This window comes from Tachypleus tridentatus, chromosome 13 (genome assembly GCF_004210375.1).
Source record: "Tachypleus tridentatus isolate NWPU-2018 chromosome 13, ASM421037v1, whole genome shotgun sequence".
In the NCBI taxonomy this organism is placed as follows: domain Eukaryota; kingdom Metazoa; phylum Arthropoda; class Merostomata; order Xiphosura; family Limulidae; genus Tachypleus; species Tachypleus tridentatus.
This window is the reverse complement of record NC_134837.1, coordinates 184621291-184642636: the sequence shown is the minus strand read 5'-3', so window position 1 is coordinate 184642636 and position 21346 is coordinate 184621291. Positions and strand designations below refer to the sequence as shown.

At 34.6% G+C, this 21346-nt stretch overlaps 1 pseudogene across 1 annotated transcript in view; it reads left to right on the top strand.

Moving 5' to 3' along the window:
* LOC143237701 (uncharacterized) overlaps window positions 1–18316 on the top strand; it is a 65818-nt pseudogene extending 47502 nt beyond the window's left edge. The window contains exons 13-17 of the transcript XR_013020200.1: window positions 3674–3858; window positions 4536–4750; window positions 6156–6228; window positions 9205–9346; window positions 10777–18316. The product of XR_013020200.1 is annotated as an uncharacterized LOC143237701 (transcript). The remainder of the gene's footprint in view (window positions 1–3673; window positions 3859–4535; window positions 4751–6155; window positions 6229–9204; window positions 9347–10776) is intronic.
* The last annotated feature ends 3030 nt before the right edge of the window (window positions 18317–21346 follow it).

The following is a 21346-nucleotide window of genomic DNA, read 5'->3' as shown; positions in this document are numbered from 1 at the left end:
AGGTACGTCCTCTGTGTGACTCAGACGTAGCTAATTGGATTAGACTTTAGTAGAGCAAAGTGCTTATAAGAACAAAACAATTGAATTATACAATAGCACCCTAATCAATATTATACACCATAAATCTTCAGTGTTTTAACACCGAGTCGTATTCGGTGGCAGGTACAGACCAGGTCATTCCTCTTTGAGTGGACAAGATGGACGTATGAAAGTCACTCCAGACATCAAAGCATCAGTGACTCTTTTATAGCAAGAACGAACTAACAACTGGAAACCCATTCCAGGTTGAATTGGGACATGTCATTTTTACAAGGGCTTGACATACCAAACTTCTTTTTTTCCAGTTTATTATTCAAGGGTAATTCAGAATAAGGTCTAAATCACTGATTTTCTCGTGGACGGAAGATAACCGGAAGTTCATAGAACCAAAGTAACCACTAAAGTAGGCCTTGGATTTGTGACTTACCAGACAGGATAACGAAATTTTGCCTACTCCGTAAAAAAAGTAAACTGGGCAGCTTTCAAGGGTTTGTTATTGTCCAAGGTGGTCACTTTAATGGATTCAACCATACCTTCTGGTAACTGACTGTCTACAAGATCAACCCAGCGGTATCCAAGGGCTCACCAAAAACAAAGTAAAAACATTACTGTGAAAGCTGAAGCTTGTCAATGAAATACTCTGAAAAACAGACATGTTTTAGTTTACCTGACCTCTGATCTGAGTAAAGCTCCTATAGTGACCACAGACAAACTGGTTACCTTCTGGCTAACCAAGGGTTCGTATTTAATTATAATTATTAACTTAACATGTTGCCTCATCACTGCCGAAATGTCTTATGGTATGAAGACCTAAGGATAATATGTTGATTAACAACAAATTATGTCTAACTGTCCCCATCTTCACTGGATGATAAGACACGTGTCGCCACATCGTAGAACAAGTCTTGTCATGTCACAGTGTTTTTATTTTAATTATGATAACAATGTATCAAAGTTTCGTCTTTCAACTCATTTATCCAGTTCTTGCTTTGCTAAAACGTCTGTTATACTTTTGGGTAAAACAAAGTAACCACACAATAGGACTTGTAAGACTTCCACCAGCACTTGAGACTTAGGACTTAAAGTTTACGAAGTTTCTACACAAACCAGGAATGTTTAGATAAAAAATATCATATTTTGCTCTATTTTCAACTTAGTCTTTAGTATTAATTTTATTTATTAATGAGTCTGCACACGACCTGGAAATCATTGTTCCTTGAAGAAAACAAATCAGGTAAGCGTACAGTTGTATCAAAGAACTGACCTTGTCATTCGTGATGACGAGAAAACCACTTGAAGTGAAAATATATCTCAGGACGGTTGGTATGGGTATTAACACTTTTACTAATAAAGCAGAGAATAACGTTTCAACTTTGTTATTAATTATTATAGGTATAAAGGTATTCCTTTATATAGTTTTTTTTTACACCTATAATAATTAATAACCTAACATCTAACTGCAACGCCCCCTACAATCCCGTATCTGTTTACACTCTCATCCTTAAAACATGTGCCCGGCAACAGTCAGTTGCAAACTCTCTCCTTACTAACTTGTCGATGACCTAGGAAGGTTGTTCTCTGCTTTATTAGTAAAAGTGTTAACACCCATACCAGCCGTCCTGAAATACATAACCTTGCCGTTGTCACATTGAAAACATGATGCATTGATGACCACTATTAGCCCAGATAATATGAAACAAACACCAGAAGGGGATGTGGACCATACCTTTTGATTGTTTGTTCATCAGAGGGAAGCCACGTCTGGCTGGCTGTTTGCTCTGTCCACCGTGGGCGTTGTACTTACGTAAACTACCTGTAAGAATCTAAACATTTATAATAATTACAAACGACTCACTCAACTACAAACAGAGGTCCTGAATGAACATGTGGACTTAGGTTTGAAAGCATAGAAGTACATACACTGAAGTGGTTCATCAACATGTGAAGGATACAACCCAAAAATGTCCGATTTGTGCACAGATCTTTGTCAAGAATGTTGTGAAGTTCTAGAATCCGTGACAAAAGGGCCCTGGCATGGGCAGGTGGTTAGGACCATTGACTCGCAACTTGAGGGTCGCTGGTTCGAATCCCCGTCCCACCAAGCATATTTGTCCTTTCAGCTGTACGATCGATATTATGTGACGGTCAATCCCACTATTTGTTGGTAAAAAAGTAGCCCAAAACTTAGCGGTGGAAGAGTTACCATTAAAAGACTAGATGGAAGGCAGCTAAATAAGGGACAACTAGTCCAGATAGTTCTCATGCAGCTTAAGTGAAATAGAAATCGGCCCTGATGATAGAGGTCAACGTGAGAAAGATGAACCATCTCAATTTCTGCTTTTCTAAAAAAAAAGTCTTCATTAATGAATAAGAAATATAAACATTTAGTCAAACGAAGTGTATTTCAACACCAACTATAGAAAACATATTATGAAGAAACCAGCTTTAGAAAACAATATGTGAACAAACCAGCTGTAGAAAACAGTGTTAAGAAACCAACTATAGAAAACACATTATGGAAAAACAGCTGTAGAAAACAGTGTGAAGAAACTAACAACAGAAAACAATGTGTGAACAAACTATCTGTGGAAAACACATCATGAAAAACCAGCTATGGAAAACAGAATGTGAAGAAACCAACTAAAGAGAACAAAGTGTGAAGAAACAAACTATAATGTGTTTTATATAGCTGGTTTCTTCACACAGTGTTTTCTGTAGCTGGTGTTTTCACACTGTCATTTCTATAGTGGGTTTCTTCACTCTGTGTTTTATATATTTAGTTTCTTCACACAGTGAAGAAACCTACTATAAAAAACACAGTGTGAAGAAACCACCTATAGAAGACACATTGTGAAGACACCAACTATAAAAACAGTGTGAAGAAACCGATTACAGAAAACAAAGTGTGAGGAAACCAGCTATATAAAACACATTATAGTTTGTTTCTTCACACAGTGTGAAGAAACCAACACTACAGAAAACAAAGTGTAAAGAATCCAGCTGGATAAAACAGTGTTGAGAAACCAGCAATAGAAAACACAGTGTGAAGAAATCAACTGCAGAAAACACAGTAATGAGAAAGCAACTAGATTAAACAATGTGTGAAGACACCAGCTGTAGAGAACTCAGTGTGAAGAAACCAGCTGTAGAAAGCACAGTTGAAGAAGCCAACTGCAGATAACAAATTATGAAGAAACCAACTGTAGATAACAGATTATGAGAAAATTGTTAATGGAAAACGTGTTTAACGTTTCCACAGGGTGAATGTACATATTAACACAATATACAACTTAGTATTTCAGTTCTAAAATCAATCCAGTGCTTACGATATCCAGTCCAGATCGTCTCTGTTGGTGTGTCATTACACCAATATTTAAAAAAAATATATGCAAAGAAACAGGAAAAACAGTGCTAATTTCATCAGTAGAAACGTATCTGTTAGAAACCTTATAGATAGCCTAGTAGCAAGGTAGTGAATTCACAAAGGAACATTCTATTTACATAAATGTTTCTTACTTTTATACTCTACAAAAAGTAAAGAGGAAGGGTAATTTAAAGGATAAATGTTAAAAACTACCTTGTAGATAAGTGACGTTTGCCTGCTTCTTAAATTGTGTGATTTTTAACTGTGTAGCATGGCGAACCTGAGGAGAACCCGCTACTTCTCCAGATGCAGTAATCCAGAGTGGAAGCAAACCATGGTCTACCCTGATGTCCCTCCTCAAGATCTCCCCAACAGGTTCTTTGAAATCAGCGTTTGGAACTACGACATTTACCGGCCGAACGAATTCCTGGGAGAAATTGTTTTGGATTTATCAGGTTAGCTATTATTTAGAATTCCGTTGTTCATGTTTCGTCATGTCTGGGCCCTGCCTAACCAGGTGATTAGGGAGCTCGAATCATAATCCGAGGGTCGCAGGTTCGAATCCCTGTCTCACCAAACATGCTCGCCCTTTTAGCTGTGGAGGCGTTATAATGTGACGGTCAATCCCAGTATTCGTTGGTAAAAGAGTAGCCCAAGAGTTGGCGGTGGGTGGTGATGGTTAGCTGCCTTCTCTCTAGTCTTACACTGATAAATTAGGGACGGCTAGCGCAGATAGCCCTCGTGTAGCTTTGCGCGAAAATTCAAAATGAACAAACAAACAATCGTTATGTCTGTGACACACAACTCTGACACACCATTGAGACACGCTACATACGTGGCTCAAGTTGCGCATCACATGAAACGATAACCAACGCATTATTTCGCCTTACATAGTTTCTTCGAATTGGAAACGGAAGTTTATTAATATGCCACAATAACCTACATACAATGAAAGTAAAAATAGTGTAGGTTACCACCATAGGTTACCCGAAAGTGTAATATTTACAGAGATTCAAGTGGTGATCTGTATTTACGTTAATGGCGCAGCGATTAGTTACTCCAGTTCCAAACTAAGGCTTAGATTTTCTGAATGACTTCATAAAATAATCAGCAACGTTGGTGGACGTTTCAGACGAAACTATATTAGAAGATCAGCCCCGGTGGTACAAGCTAAACGACCATGACGAAAGCCACTACCCATGGGATCCAATAGGAAACCCAAGAACGTCTCACAGCCTTGGGAGTCTTGGCAGTGAAGCATCAGGAGGCAGTGGGCGAAAGATGACTCGAATAAACAGTTTGGCTTTAAGGTTTCCCTTCTCGAACAGCGCTGATGAAATCAAAAAGGTTCGTGTTTATGTATGTAACCAAGACAATAGTTCAAGATTCACTCATTATTAACTTACGAGTGAGAGGTGGTCCACTAGTTTCATTGTACTACGTTACTAATTCATTAGAAATTGTTCTCGAACAATCTCGATAAGGTCGTGGATTTCTTCTCCCTCTTTCTTTCATTAAAAAAAATTGGTACATTTGTTGCTAATGAAAATTTTGTTTTATGTTCATAAGTTTAAACTGATAATTCACTGGTTAACAATGCAGGGGCGTCAGTACCTTATTTAAAGAGTTCACATTAACATTGGAACAAACATCAAGATTTCTTTTATGTTTGTTTTATTTTATGTTCGCCGATACTTTTTCAATTTAATTGTTTCTTTAATCACGTTTACTAATTTCACAAACGAGTTTTGTGGACTGTCGATATAGAAGTGATTGGCCCTGACTAAGTACGTATCATTTCCGCAGCGAGACGCAACGTAACACATGTTGTTAACATTTGGTTACTTTGAATGTATGAGATGACAGCTACTTCACTGTGTTTACTTACATTCAAAGCTAATTTAATTAGAAAGTAGAAGTGTGATTATGGAACTCGTGTAATCACTGCGAAACGCGGAAGTAAAATTAATAGACTTTAATTAGTGGTTTAATAGCCTAAATTAAAATCGCTTCATTTACGTTATAACAAGTTAACATATTAATTAAAGTTGTCAATCGAAACGCAGACAGATTCCTTGGAACAACTAAGAACACGTTATAGATACCGAGTTAGGTGTAAACCCAGAATTCCTACACTATCGCTGTATCGAGGAAATTCTTTGTGCAATTTTCGTCTGTTTGACTTCAAATAACACGGATACGTGATGTACGACGCAAGTACTGTCAGAGAACTAAAATGTTTTAATGCTACAAATTAAATGTGTGTGAGGGGGGCTTAACGTTATCCATACGGAAGAAACTTACGTGTGAGGGGGGCTTAACGTCATCCATACGGAAGAAACTTACGTGTGAGGAGGGCTTAACGTCATCCATACGGAAGAAATTTACGTGTGTGAGGGGGGCTTAACGTTATCCATACGGAAGAAACTTACGTGTGCGAGGGGGCTTTACGTTATCCATACGGAAGAAACTTACGAGTGCGAGGGGGGGCTTATAATTTGAACTTCCTGTAAATCATCCTAGACAACAATTTCAAACAACGAAAGTTTCTACGAAAGGGTAATAACATTACTTTCAATTTGCTTATGTAAAACGTGTTTAGTTTTTATAATGTTAACCTTCAAAACATATCCATATGTTTGAGTATTCATTACTTTAAATAACACAACTCAAGAATATTTTAAACTAAAGAGCTGAGATATAAAAATTCTGGTTCACATGGATGTTGATTTGTTTTGTTGTTTCTCGGCAGCATGTTAGTCACGAGAAGAAATTTATGAAACCTTTCCGAAGAAAATCTGTTGGTGGTTCAAGTTTCGCCAAGGGTATGATCGTGTTAGATAATTAGTTTATATTTAATCACAATGTTTTTTTTTATTATTAACTGAAAGGCGTTTTTACAAAACTAAGATGTTTAAAAACGGGTCTATTTTTAAAGTGTGATTTTTTAATTAGTTCCTAACGTATCTTTAACATTTGCCAAGAATAGGGAATATGTTTGTTTGATATTTTATTTTTATTTGTTATGTTTTTCACACAAAGCTGCAATGTATTCTATCTATCCACCACGAGAAATGGACCCCAAGATACAGATCCATAAACGTACCGGTGACCCGCTGGGGAGACTATTTGAGTGGTACAAGTTGGAAGTCTTATCACGAGAAAACCTAAATTACTGTTGGATATTTGGAAAAAAAAAAAAAAGTTTATTTTTACTTTTCTTATTAGTTTCTCGCGGAGACAGACTTCAAGAATTAGATTATACTTACTTATATCCCACAATAAAAACCTACATTAACTAATTAAGGGTTCAATGCATTAAAGAAAGTAAAGAAAGAATATTGCTTTTAATTAATGTTCAGGATATCTTTCCTGCCTAGTGTTGGGATTACAGCCGAAAACGTCGTCCACATTAAGAGTATCGAACTGGTGAATCTTATCGCCATAAGTTTTTATTTCACGACATGTAAATAATAGATCGATGTATTAACTTAGATGTATTAGTTACATCTTATATATATAGCTATCTAGTTTTGATGATAATCTGATAATAAGTTACTGACTGTTTCGTTCGTCTTTTGTAAAATGGTACATTCAGAGTGCATGTGTGCATCATGGAAAGCGGCTGGATTTGTCCTGCTTTTGTAGAAATAAGGCATGCTGTGTGAATTTAAAAATGTCGTATAATAATATATAATTAAGGCATGCTTTATGAATTTAAAAATGTATAAAAATTTATAATTAAGGCATGCTTTATGAACTTAAATATGTCGTACAATAATTTATAATTAAGGCATGCTTTATGAATTTAAAAATATCGTGTAATAATTAATAATTAAGGCGTGATTTATAAACTTAAAAATGTCGTATAATAATTAATAATTAAGGCATGCTTTATGAATTTGAAAATATCGTGTAATAATTAATAATTAAGGCGTGATTTATTAACTTAAAAATGTCGTATAATAATTAATAATTAAGGCATGCTTTATGAATTTAAAAATGTCGTATAATAATTAATAATTAAGGCATGCTTTATGAATTTAAAAATGTCGTATAATAATTAATAATTAAGGCATGCTTTACGAATTTAAAATATCGTATAATAATTAATAATTAAGGCATGCTTTATGAATTTAAAAATGTATAATAATTTTACCTTCTTGATCTTTATTCCATAAATACATATTTTACAAAGTTGTTTCACAGTCAGTACATTAACTTTAAGTGGGCACGGCATGGCCAGGTGATTAAAGCGTTCGACTCGTAATCTGAGGGTCGCGAGTTCGAATCCCGGTCGCACCAAATATGCTCGCCCTTTCAGCCGTGGGAGCGTTATAATGTGACAGTCAGTCCCACTATTCGTTGATAAAAAAAGTAGTCCAAGAGTTGGCGGTGGGTGGTGGTGACTAACTGCCTTCCCTCTAGTCTTACACTGCTAGGGACGGCTAGCACAGATAGCCCTCGAGTAGCTTTGCGCAAAATTCAAAAACAAACAAACAAACAAACTTTAAATGAGAACGAAGACAGTTAATATTTTAGATTTCTCTATTTCCTGGTTGTTTTCTTTTATTTTAAGTGTGTTGTGGTTAGACATGGAGTTCCGAACTTCCCACAGACAAATTTGACAGTATATTCTCATAGAAAGCCACCCTTTCAAAAACTAAAATTAGAAATATTTTCAGTGGTTGAAACGTAACCTTGCTTCTTGCTGGATTATAGAAATAAAACTAATTTCTCATTGACACTTTTACAAATAATGATTATGTAAATACATTATGAAACCCTTAACCCTAACCTTTTGGTTGAAAATTATCCCAGCGTGAACCTTTCATTGTAATATTCAACTATTGTATTCGTGTAATGTGATAGAGCAGCAATAGTAACTGGTTTTTATTCATTGAATTATCACATCAGTAGCACAACCAATTTGAGAACTAATTTCTACACAGTGGTTGCTTTATGTTTTTCGTGTACAATTGCACCCTAAAGTTGCCACAAGCTAAGTGACTCTTGTTAAGTCATCAACCGTTAGCTTTTGTCATACACTTAAAGACGTAATAAACGCAGGTTTTTCGTCTTTTTTTTATTTAGCTTGCCCATTAATACTTTTGAATGAATATTTAACGTCATTACAAAACTGCTTTGTTTGTTGTTGTTTTGTGACGTCACCAATGACGTCACTTAAGTTGGTAAAAATATAGTAATGTCAGTTTGTTTGGTGTGACTTTAGTGACTTTGGTGGGATATTAGCAATATTAACTTTGTTCGTGGATTTCGACTGATGTAACCCATATCCAAAAGTATTTTATTCTAACTTATTGTCAAATATGATTTTATTTCCTGCGTTTCCTAAAGAATTACCCAACTTACAGTGTTAAGACTATTTTCTTATATACGAGTGCAGATTCTACCGAAATATTTAACCTATAAGCCTAACTTCTCTTACATATACTTTCCACAGAATTAAACAAACCGTAGTCATAGGACTGTTTCTTTTATATTCACTTGTATTTTCTAAATACTTACCTGACTTCTAGTAATAAGGTTCCTTATCTTACATATTATTCGTAAAGAATTACTCAAACCGTAGCCCTAAGATTCTATGTCTTGAAACGTCTGTCTTCGTGCTACATTACCTAACAAATCAGCAGTTAGCTTGAGTCGAGAAAGGTTGTTCTCGAGTTTCGTATTTTCAGAAGCGAGAGTGGTAAATATTTATAAGAGTACGGTATTACTCGAGTACATTCAAGGGTGTTAGAAACTAACATAACTCTACTTACGCACTCTTGCCTAGGCAGGGAGCAGCCAGCAACGCCACCATCGGGTCTCGATGTACTCCAGTGACAATTTAACTGCCCAAACACTAAAGCAACAAGGTTGCCAGGGAAGTGTATGCAGTATTTTCTGACTTTTGGAATGCACGTGCGTGTTGTAAAGCAAGTAAGTTCGAGTTGGTAATCTTTATATCACTAGAAGATAATTAGGAATAACACCTCACATTTAAAATATTATTTCAGAATCAAGTTGTCCAATATATCAGTGGTTCTCAGCCTCTTTAAATACACTGAACTATTATGGTTTCATGTTTCGAAGCCATTCACTGTATTCATTACAAAAACCATTACTACGACACTATAACAATAATTCCAGATAGAGTATCTGTGTTTAATATAACTATATACCTACACACACACACACACACACACACATATTTGAAAAGCATGGGAATTTTCTCGAGCGCACACGTGTACACACAATAATAAACTTACTCTCTCAAATAATAAAAGTCTTCCTGATTTGAGCACCTATTTGTACCAGGTGTCACTCAGTAACTTATGTTGTGTCATTATGAAACACGCTAAACTTGTAAAGAAATGTGATTTAGTCGAATTGAAAGTACTCACGTGACTAATATGTACGATAATGTACGGAACTCTAACATTCCGCCGATCCCCTGGGTGGTTGAGAAGCACTGCTTTAGAGGGAACTAAGTCATAAACATTATTTTGGAATGTCACGGAGAGACAGGATGTTACATGGCTGAATTATCACAAAAAACGCGTTCATTCAATAATCATATTAACTCAATCCCTAACCCATTTTACTGGAAGCATCACATCTTATGGACAGCATTCGTTGAATCTCCCAGTATCTCACACACTGGTAAACATATATTAACTCAATCTCTAACCCATTTTACTGGAAGCATCACATCTTATGAACAGTATTTGTTGAATCTCCCAATATCTCACATACTGGTAAACATACATATTTTATTACGATCACAGATTTCATATTGTTTATAGTGTGAGAAATATTGAAAACAGAAACAAAAAATTTGGGGGGGGAGGTATGCAGTATCATATTGAAAAGTTCTGTATATCTACACACTTTCTGATAATACTTACGATTCTCCTTGCGTTTCCTGTGGGGTTCCTCCCCACTACTGCAAATAGTTTTGAAAATATAATAATTTTAAGCATGAATGTATTATTCTATAATCACTCTAATAACATGCTTTAAAAGCGTTTAACAAAATATTACTTATCTGTCCAAATTTGTTACTTCAAATTAATATAAAAAAGAACAAATAACGCCCTCTAACTTTAATTGTTTTTTATTAGGAGAGACAGGTTTTAAACCTAAACTTCCATACAGAAAAGATATATAAAGAGTATTTAGTATCAAGAGTTGGAACTCTGACTGAAATAAAACAAAATACGACTGAAAATATGGATCGTTTTGTTTCTGAACCCCAAACTGTCAATCTATTGTCAATACATTTTGTGTCTGTTTTTCACTTACTTGCTAGTTATTCCATAATATAACCAACTAAAGGTATTTCACTGACCTCTGACCTTGTTTTACAGAAAGAGGACGATCGGTATCGAGAGCCTGTGCTGTCAACTGTCTGGTTTAAGATATGTACGTGCGTGTTGCTGACATAATCAATTTACAACTTCTGATGTCATCCCAATGTGCGATCATCTAGAAACGACAGTAAAGACATTATCACGTGGTACTTGCTTCAGGAACCTGTTAAGATAGTATACACCGCGTGCATTACAAAACTATTAATAATATTTACGGCCCTGTTTTGGTGATGGAACTTCAGAAGGTAAATTCTTCATGTACAGTTAGCTACTTTTGGTTAGGAAAAACTGTATGGAAATGTGGGTGGGTAATTTGGAAAGATTTCTTACCATGGATGGAGCTGTGGTAACGTAAGTGTACTAACAGAGAAGACACTTTCCCTCGTCTCCTTCTTCGAGATCCAGAGAAGAATAATTATTTCAAAACATAAGCTTTGTTTTTTTTGTTTTTTACTAAACGTTTGCGTGCAAAAATACACCACGTAGCAAAAACCCTTTACAAAACCTTAGTTTTTAACTCTGTCCTACTGAATTTGTTCATACCTACTGGTATTCTATTTAAAGTAATGAAGAATCTTATTTCTCCTTATATAAAAGAAAGAACATTGGACTATAATTCATGATAAAAATATTTATAATTAATTAACGAGAATTTACCTCATTCGTTTTCGTTAATAAACGTTATGAATTATGGAATCATTTTTCCTTGTCAAAAATAAATATTTTTATTGTGAGTTAGAGACCAAAATTCTACCTTTTATCGTAAACTTTTCATGATGTGATCCCAAACCAACATTATATATCCTCTTATTATTTCTTCCAAAGTTTACTTTTAATACTGTAGTTGATATGATCGTGCGTCACTCTCTCTCTTATGTCCATCAAACTTATTTAGGTTGTACTTATTCCGATTATTCATACCAAATTCCACAAATATAGCCTCAGGAACGAATGTGTTAAAAGGGACAAATAGTTTGTTTTTTTAATTTCGTGCAAAGCTACACGAGAACTATCTTTGCCGTCCCTAATATTGCAGTATAAGACTAGAAGAAAGGCAGCTAGTCACCACCACCCACCGCCAACTCTTGGACTACTCTTTTACCAACGAATAGTGGGATTGACTGTCACATTATAACACTCCCACAGCTGAAAGGGCAGGCATGTTTGGTGTGATGGGGATTCGAACCCGCGACCCTCAAATTAAGAGTCGAGTGCCTTAACCACCTGGCCATGCCGGGCCACCGTACAGTCGTAAACTCTGCGTTTGCAAGCGAATAACTAAAACCTTTTAAATCTGAAATATCGACTTCAGTTTTATTAAGTACACATATAACGATAAGCTTGAGATTTCAGACAGGAGTGATTAATCACTTTATTAAGAGTTACTGGAGTTATTGAATTACTTTATAAGATTCACGAAATTTCAGTTTTTATGCAAAAACTATAGCTACATCTTCGTAGTTATCAAGCCTAGAGTTTTTATTTTTAGTATTAAATATCTTATTGCGCAAAAAAAAAAAAGCGCACTCAGTTTGTGACTTTTTTGCTTTGCGTTTGTTTGCAGCGCCGCCATACGGTTTGTTTGTTTTTATAGCAAAGCCACATTGGGCTATCTATCATGGCTACAACGGGAAATCGAACCGCGAATTTTAGCGTTGCAAGTCTGTAAGCGTACCATTCTCCCACACGGGAGTCCACTATATGGAAAATATTCAGCATAATGGCAAAATTCAGAGATTTCTCAATCACACTTTATTTCCTAAATACCGTTCACCCCTTTCTCCACCCTCCCTCGGAAATGATTTATTCCCCAAAACGGATACAAAACAGCTTACTTGTCATTCTTAAAAGCAGGAACGCTATATCTCTGTAATAGAGTACAATAACTGATCCTCAAGAGTGACAGCGGTAAGTTGGAGTTATCTATTTTTTTCCTGTGCCAGGAAGTTTAATCAATGAATAACGTTTACAGTAATAACTAATTACAAAGTGCGTTTGTTGTATAACTTTAAGAATTTTTTTATTACTCACTATATAAATGAAGGTTCGTTCTTATAGCTTCAAAATTTAAAGGTTTTGTTTTGCTTTTTGAATTTCGCGCAAAGGTACACGAGGGCTATCTGCGCTAGCCGTCTTTAATTTTGCAGTGTAAGACTAGAGGGAAGGCAGCTAGTCATTACCACCCACCGCCAACTCTTGGGCTACTCTTTTACCAACGAATAGTGGGATTGACCGTCACATTATAACACCTCCACAGCTAAAAGTGCGAGCATGTTTTGTGTGACGGGCATTCTAACCCGCGAACCTCGATTAATGAGTCGAGTGCCTTAACCACCTGACCATGCCGGACTGTCCCGTAAAGAAAAGAGCATATATTTAATTATCACATGTTCAAGCTAGATGGCGCTAGTGATGGTTGTTTATCAAAGTTTGAAAAGGCGTAAAATTAAAATACAGGACTTAAATACTAATACTTAAATATACTGATGCACATCAAACGAAGACGTGTTTAAAACCTCAAAATTTTGCTAATCCTTTGAAATATGAATTCGATACTATTGCCTTAAGCACTACTCCCCAAAATTAATTAATTGACTCGTTGTTTGCTAGTTGAAACTATAGATACAAGTTTTTAATTTTGTTACAGTGCATTAATTTAATTCACTTTTCAAATTAACTCATTTGGTTTAGTGATTTTGATTACTATTTGTTTTATTAACCAGCCTGGTATTCATTAGAATATCTTATTATTTACGTTTTTATTTGTCAAAACTTCTGACTTTGGAAAGGTAAACAAATATAAGGTATTCCACCTTCTATCACATTAAAAAACGTAAAAAAATATAAGACGGTCCACCTCTTATCACGTTAAAAAGGTAAACAAATATAAGACGGTCCACCTTCTATCACGTTTGAAGATTATTTCTTTCTTTTATTGTTTTAAGTACACTTGATTCATAGTTTCCTAGTATCTCGATAGATGCTAACAAGACATTTAGATATTTAAAAGATGGCTTCACCCATCAACACATCTTTTGCCATGTCTAAAATTGTGTTGTAATATGTCACTTTATACGATAGAATTACACAACCAGTCATATCGTTAAGACAACCAATGAAAAATAACGATCTGTTTAGGGGTTAGCGTTAATCCCCAAGTTGTCATGATTAACCCTAATTAGCTGGAACAAAAAAACTTTATGTGCAGAGATATATCTGATATCATTAAACATATATTAAACGTAACATGTCAACAGAATATTATCAGGAAATAATTGGAATTTTCAACTTGAATCATGCATTATGCGCATGCGTGATTAAAGGCCAGATCAGAGAGATCTAAAACTCGGGTAGAGTTGTTTCTATTGAACCACTGACCAAAGGGAATGCAAACAGCCAGAAACATCTGCCGCCACAAGGGATTTGTTAGAGTCTGTGAACCGAATAACGGGATTGACTGTTTCTTTTATAACGTGCCCACGGTAGAAAGTTCTGAGCTTATTCAGTGGAATTACGTCTCAATAGTCATACTTACTGCCCGCAGCCTGAAATGTTAATCACTAGAACACGTGTTAAAAACTTATTATTTACAAAAATAACACAACAATAATTTAATAAAATTTATTGCGAGATAATGTAGATCGGAATATACAAAGACAGAGAGTGAGACTTTTTTATCAGCCTTTACGAAGCTGTTGATTGGCTGGCATTAAATAACGTCAGCAGTAGAGATAGTCATACATGTTTTGTAATGCCTTGAAATTTGTGTGCCAGTCATTTCACACTGACTCTGATATAAACAATAAGTGTCGTTAATATACCCTCGGTGTCAGTACACATTACAGATACAATGAACAACAAAAACTAACAAAAAAATTAAATCGGAGCGTTTTGAGAAGATGCCCTTTATCTCTTTATTTTGTTTGAATTTCGCGCAAAGCCACACGAGACCTACCTGCGCTGGTCGGCCTTAATTTAGCAGTGTAAAACTATAAAGAAAACAGCTAGTCACTTCGACCCGCCGCCAACTTTTGAGTTATTCTTTTACCAACAAATAGTGGGATGGACCAAACATTATAACACCTCCACGGCTGAAAGGGGCGAGCATGTTTGATGTGATGGGGATTCGAATCCGCAACTGTCAAAGTACAAGTCGAGCGCTTTAACCAGCTGGTAAAGCCGGGGACTATTTCTTTCAGAAACCTTCTTTCCTCTGAAATCCCTTCATTCCTAGATAAGGAATTACCACTTGCCAAAGACGATCGGGTTCAGGGTTTGCTCTGTGTAGATTTCACTACTATAACCAGGTTTCTCACACTGATGAACATTCATCGTTTTCCTTCCTCTGATGCCAAGCTATAGTACAGTATATTACATATTGGGCATGGTCTAATCATGGAAATTTTGTTTTATATATTATATCACGGAAAAGAATGAAACTTTAAATCAGGATACTGAATGAACACTTTGATTTGGGTTTCTTAGCAACGACGACTGAATGTTATTATTGGATACAGTAGCTTCTAACTGGAAGTGTTTGTTGTCTTGTATATATCTGTATAAATAGGATATAAACTTACTCCACAGTCTGTAGCTTCACTTCTTAGGCACATATATATATATATATGTAATATAAATATGTAGCAAGTTTACAAAAATATAGAAGTTTTTCAAACTTGTTTTGTGTTATCCTGAAACCCCTACAAGTAAGAGCGTAGAATCACCTTCCTATTACGCGCATATAAGTAGTTCCAACTAATGTATTGTTGTCTCCAGCGTATAAGACCTGTTTATTCGTTTCTCATCATTATTCGACATACGTGTTTAAATTAGTCGAAAAGTATTTTATCCCCAGTGTTTAAAACGTGCAAGTTTATTCGTGTTTGTTTTTCTTAGAAATGTAAACATATAGTGTTTACCTGAACATGTAAACATGTATTAGTGGATGGCACAGTCGCTTGGAAAAGTAAAACGTTTAGAATAATCCTAAGAGGCTCTTCCATGTCTTGAATGAAGCGTTTCAATAATGGTTTGAATCGTTTTATCAGTATAAGGATTTTAAGGAAGGACAGCTTACAACTGTTTGCTAGGAGCATCAAGTAGAAAGTGTAACAGTAAAAATTTACCAACTCGTATATTTCGTGACTTTGTACAATTGCATTAAACATGTTTTTATGTTTTAGCCTAAGGTTTCTTCGTCAAAACGGAAAATTTCAGTTTAATTAATATAAAAATATGTGTGTAAGTACACTTTGTACTACAAACTAGAGAATTCTATTCATTGTCAAAAGGATAAATAAAATATTACTTATCTCCAGAAAACATAACTAGCCTTACTTAAACTAAGGTTTCGCCATTATGAGTTCATCAGGGCAGGAATTACAGCTTTTAAGTGATTTAGGCTTACGCAAAATATTATGCCTCCGCAGTGAGACATACTGTCTTCTGTTCTTTCCTTTTTTCATTATTCTTTTTGTTTCAAACATTTCTCGATCAACAGCTATTCCTTAATTTCTCGACAGACTGACTTGAAACCCTTTATTTCCAATACATCCAGACATTTTTTTTATGTTTCATTTAAGCCTTTTAAGACATTATATAGGGGCAAAGCTCAAACACGTGTGTGTTTTCTTGTATCAAAGTCACATCAGGCTATCTCCTGAGTCCATTGAGGGGAATTGAACTCCTGATGATTTTAGCGTTATAAATCTGTAGACTTGCCGCTGTACTAGCGAAGGACAAGATCAAACAATTTTAAAATGTGTATTGTAAGCTCCTGTTCGGCCATATGTTCAGCTATCAATATGAAAATTACTGCAAATACAAAACTTGCAAATGCTTAGCACACTGATTTAAAAATAAAAAGTTGTAATTGCTTATTTTCAGTGTTTTAGAGAGGCCAGAGCTAACGAGGAAACGTATTTTGGGAGATGTAGGTCAATCACTTGGCCATAATTTGACTAATTTACATGGGAATTTGTACAAAGACACTTTTCTAGAGATTCCACAGTGACAAACAAAAATGTTGGATTTGGCCATTTTTATTAATTATAACAAAATTAAGTTGGCACAAAAAACTTAAACTACGGTTTTGTTTGACAGACGCTCAGTCGTATTTCAGCTAATTTACATGGGATTTGATACAAAAATACTTTTTTACATGGAAAAATTTGAAATATGCACATTTTTGGTCATTTTGTATAAGTCAGTAGGTTAAAAAGAACCATATTTATAGTTTTGATTTCTGGAATAATAATACATGTTTTATTTATCTTTATACCTTTTATTCTAGAATAATCCAAATGATCTAAAATGATATATTTTAGGTAATTGATCCGATGACAAGTTATATAAATTGAATTATCCAGAAAAATATTTTTTTTTATCCGGAAGTACATTATTCTAAAGGACCGTTACTACTGAGCTAATATATCTTTGATTTTTTTGCTGTTTTTTATTATTTCTTTGGTCACTAGAGATAAAATTATGTTAAAAATAAACTGAATTATAACTTTTCAGGCAATTATATATTACCTTTCAGCTTATGTAACACATTTATCCCCAGCGACATGTCACACTCCAATAGCCCCAGTGCAATGAAATAAATTCGACGTAGTTTTGAATCAAATTGTACATTTAGTACGTGTATGTGCAGCAGATGTCCTTAAAGTAGAAGAGGCATTTTCTACAAATATCTGTCGGAGATACGAAACTGTGCCTTTTAAAAGGGAACAATTAGATGGTTAAATGCTGGTTTATCTTTCTTGTTTCCTGAGGCACCTTCTTCCTCCATCTTAGTGTTAAAAAGGGATGTAACCTGAAAGTCGCCAATAAAATGTCTGCCTTGTGTCAGTTCAAAGTTCCTCAATATAAAACTTGTTCAGCCGTCGTACACCATTAGGAAGACAAAATAAAAAATCTTATTGCAACAGAAACTTTGTACACATTACTAGTTAACATGAAGAAAATGTTTTGGAGGTTATTTTGTTCTTCCTATATCTGGTATTTTCTTTACAGCTCCATCTTTTCTGCTTCCTATTGCAATTACACATGTTTATTTCTGATAATATACTAATATGTATTTTTGGTCTGATCAGTTGTATTTAAGCACATAGCTACACAATGGGCTATTTATGTTGCGCCAACCACGGGTATGGTACCCAGATTTTAGGGCTAGAAGCCACTTAAGTCGTATATTTTTGGCTAAGTACATTCAAAGTTTAGTTGATAAATGATGATCTCGGAAAAAAACATGTATCTTTCTATCTATCTTTGTATGTGTTTCATTTAACAAAACAACTACACCTTATAAAATTAAAACCAGGGTTTCATTACCTGTGTTTAGCCAGCACAGTTAGGCCAATGAAAAGCTGTGTCTAAAAACAAACAAATTGCACACATTAATTTGAATTATAAGGTACACAAATAAACTGTTGCTATTTGTCCACTATTCGAAATGTACATTCACTTTGTAAAAAAACGTGTATCGTGTAGTGATGTGCTTTCAGTACGGCTTCAATTATTTTAATTATCAAAACCAAATATATATATTCATTCATTTGTTAAATAGCCAATAATAAATACAAAATGGCTATAGCAATTTTTATGACGTCACAGTATTCTTCAAATGGTACCGATTTTGTAAAACGTTCTACATTACGTAATGTTTATTACCAGAAATAGGAGGAAACGTTAAGTTTAACAAGGCTCGAATTTAAAGACATTTTATAAGTTTAATATTAATAAACTCGAATTTAAAAAGTCCTGTCTGGAAGATTAATTATTAATTAATTAATTATTACGTCTAGAAAAGAAGGTCGGTTAATGAACTAGATACTGAAGGAAAAGTTTGTTTTTTTTATGTAACGTTTGTTGTGATGGCTCTTAAAATTGAAAACTTGGTTTTTCGGATCCCAATTTCAACCCATAGGTATTTTGTAGTCAAGGGTTGCTCTGTTCTCACTGCTAAAGAAAAAATGTCTCTTATCCCTACACATTATTACCACCACAGTTTTAACGTCCTTCCAAAAATTTGAAAAACAAAATTCCTTACACACGTATAGTATAACATAAGCTCACCAGGATTTTTAACTAAGAGATTGAATCCTCTACTTGAAACCAACTCCTATTCTCTCAAACACTCTTTAGAATTTATCAATAGGGTGAAAAACCTTAAACTAAACCGAGAAGATATAAAAGTATTCTTTGACGTATAATCTATATATACTATAATACTAGTGCAACAAGACTTTACTATCTAAGAGAAAAACTAGAAGACATTTTTGTAACACCACACCTTAACAATCTCACAGGCTACTGACGAAACACTTACCTTACATACGAAGGCTAGTTTTTACAACAACAAAAAATGGATTAGCAAAGGGATAACGCTTTCTTCCTTTACATGTCCATTCTAAAAGAAAAACTGTTTGAAAGCAAATTCACAAAGACATCACAAAATCCAAAATCTGATTTACGTACATGACAATATATAAAGTTCATGGAAACACAGGAAACAGACGCAACTTCATTTCAATGAATTCTTTAACACGTTATGACCCAAGGTCACAAAACTTCATATAAACAGAATCTAACAGTTGTCTTCCCTCTTTAGATGTTCGTGTGAAACGATAAAATAATAAAGTTCGCACCAGAGAACAAAAGAATCCCAATTATGTTACCATGTCAACCCATGAAACATCTCACTATGTAAACCAACCTATATACACACAATATTAAAAAGACTTACTTAACTGAAATACTACACTAATAGTAATATCTAGAATACTTATTCATTGAACCGAACTACTTAAGTAACATAGTAACATCTAGAATACTTACTTATTGAACCGAACTACTTAAGTAACATAGTAACATCTAGAATACTTACTTATTGAACCGAACTACTTAAGTAACATAGTAACATCTAGAATACTTACTTATTGAACCGAACTACTTAAGTAACATAGTAACATCTAGAATACTTACTTATTGAACCGAACTACTTAAGTAACATAGTAACATCTAGAATACTTACTTATTGAACCGAACTACTTAAGTAACATTTAGAATACTTCAGTGATGTCGAGAAAACCCTCTTGTAGAAAAAATATATATGTAAAAACGTCTCGTTTGGGTTGAGAAAATTTTTTACGTAGAGGAGCGAACAACGTTTCGACCTTCTTCGGTCATCGTCAGTTTCACAAAGAAAGAAAGAGGTCACTGACCGGAAGCTGACCACATGTTTGAAAGGGGTTGTGTAACTGAGGGTCGGAATGTAGAGGGCGTGCTTAGATGTTTGAATATATAATTTTGTATTATTTATTTTTATTATTATTATTTATTTTTTACAGAAGTTCCAACTGCTGAAGCCTGCAAGATAGCTTTAGAACTCTATATCCGAGACCCTAACCCATCTATAGACATTCCCAGCAACCAATTAGCAACCCTCATAGAAATCATCATGATGAAGACAAACTTCGTGTTCAACAACCACAACTATATATAAATAAATGGCTTAAGCATGGGCAACCCAGTATCACCAGTTCTAGCCAATATTTTTATGACACAAGTTGAAACAAGCAATTAACACAGCATTACATCCACCACTATACTGGTACAGATATGTAGATGACACGGTTGCAGGATTCACATCTACAGAACACACATTTATTTTTTTCAATCACGTTAACTCTATACATCCCAGCATTAACTTCACATGTAAACACGAAGAAAGAAATTAAATATCATTTCTTAACCTCAAAATTACAAGAACCGATACACAATTTAAAACAAATATCCACTGAAAAATCATCCATACGGGACTCTACATTCCTTGGGACTCAGCACATGAAACAAAACAAAAACTCAACATACCAAGAAACCAAATAAACGCAGCCATAAAACTATGCTCACCAGATAAAATTAACGATGAATTAGACAAAATAAAACAATACTTCATCAACATCAATAAGTTTCCTCCACAAACCGTAGAAAACATTATACGCACACACCTAGACAGAAAGCAAAATCAACCAACTAAAGTAAATACAGCTCACGAATAAAAAAACCACAAAACCATATACTGCTGTATACCATATATTCCCGACATCAGCAGAAAAATGACCAACATTTGGCAAAAACTAGTAACAAAATATGACATTCCAGTTAATACCAAATTTATTCAAAAACCAGGCACAAAACTGAGGTCTATACTATGTAAAAACTACACTGGCAAACATAACACCAACATTATTTATAAAATACAATGTGACAACTGCCACGACTTCTATATTGGAGAAACAAGTCGAAAAATTGAAACTAGATTCAAAGAACATAAAAAGTCACCTTCACACGTTTTCGAACACTGCAAGTCAAATAGACACAGCATAACCATAGAAAACACTCAAATACTAAATAAACAAACATAAACAAACGTAAAATTAAAGAAGCCTTGCTTATACAACAACTCAAGCCCAAAATAAACCAATACAAAGGAACATCTTTATATCTATATTAAAAATAATAAAATGAATAATAATAATGAAATAAATAATATAAAATTATA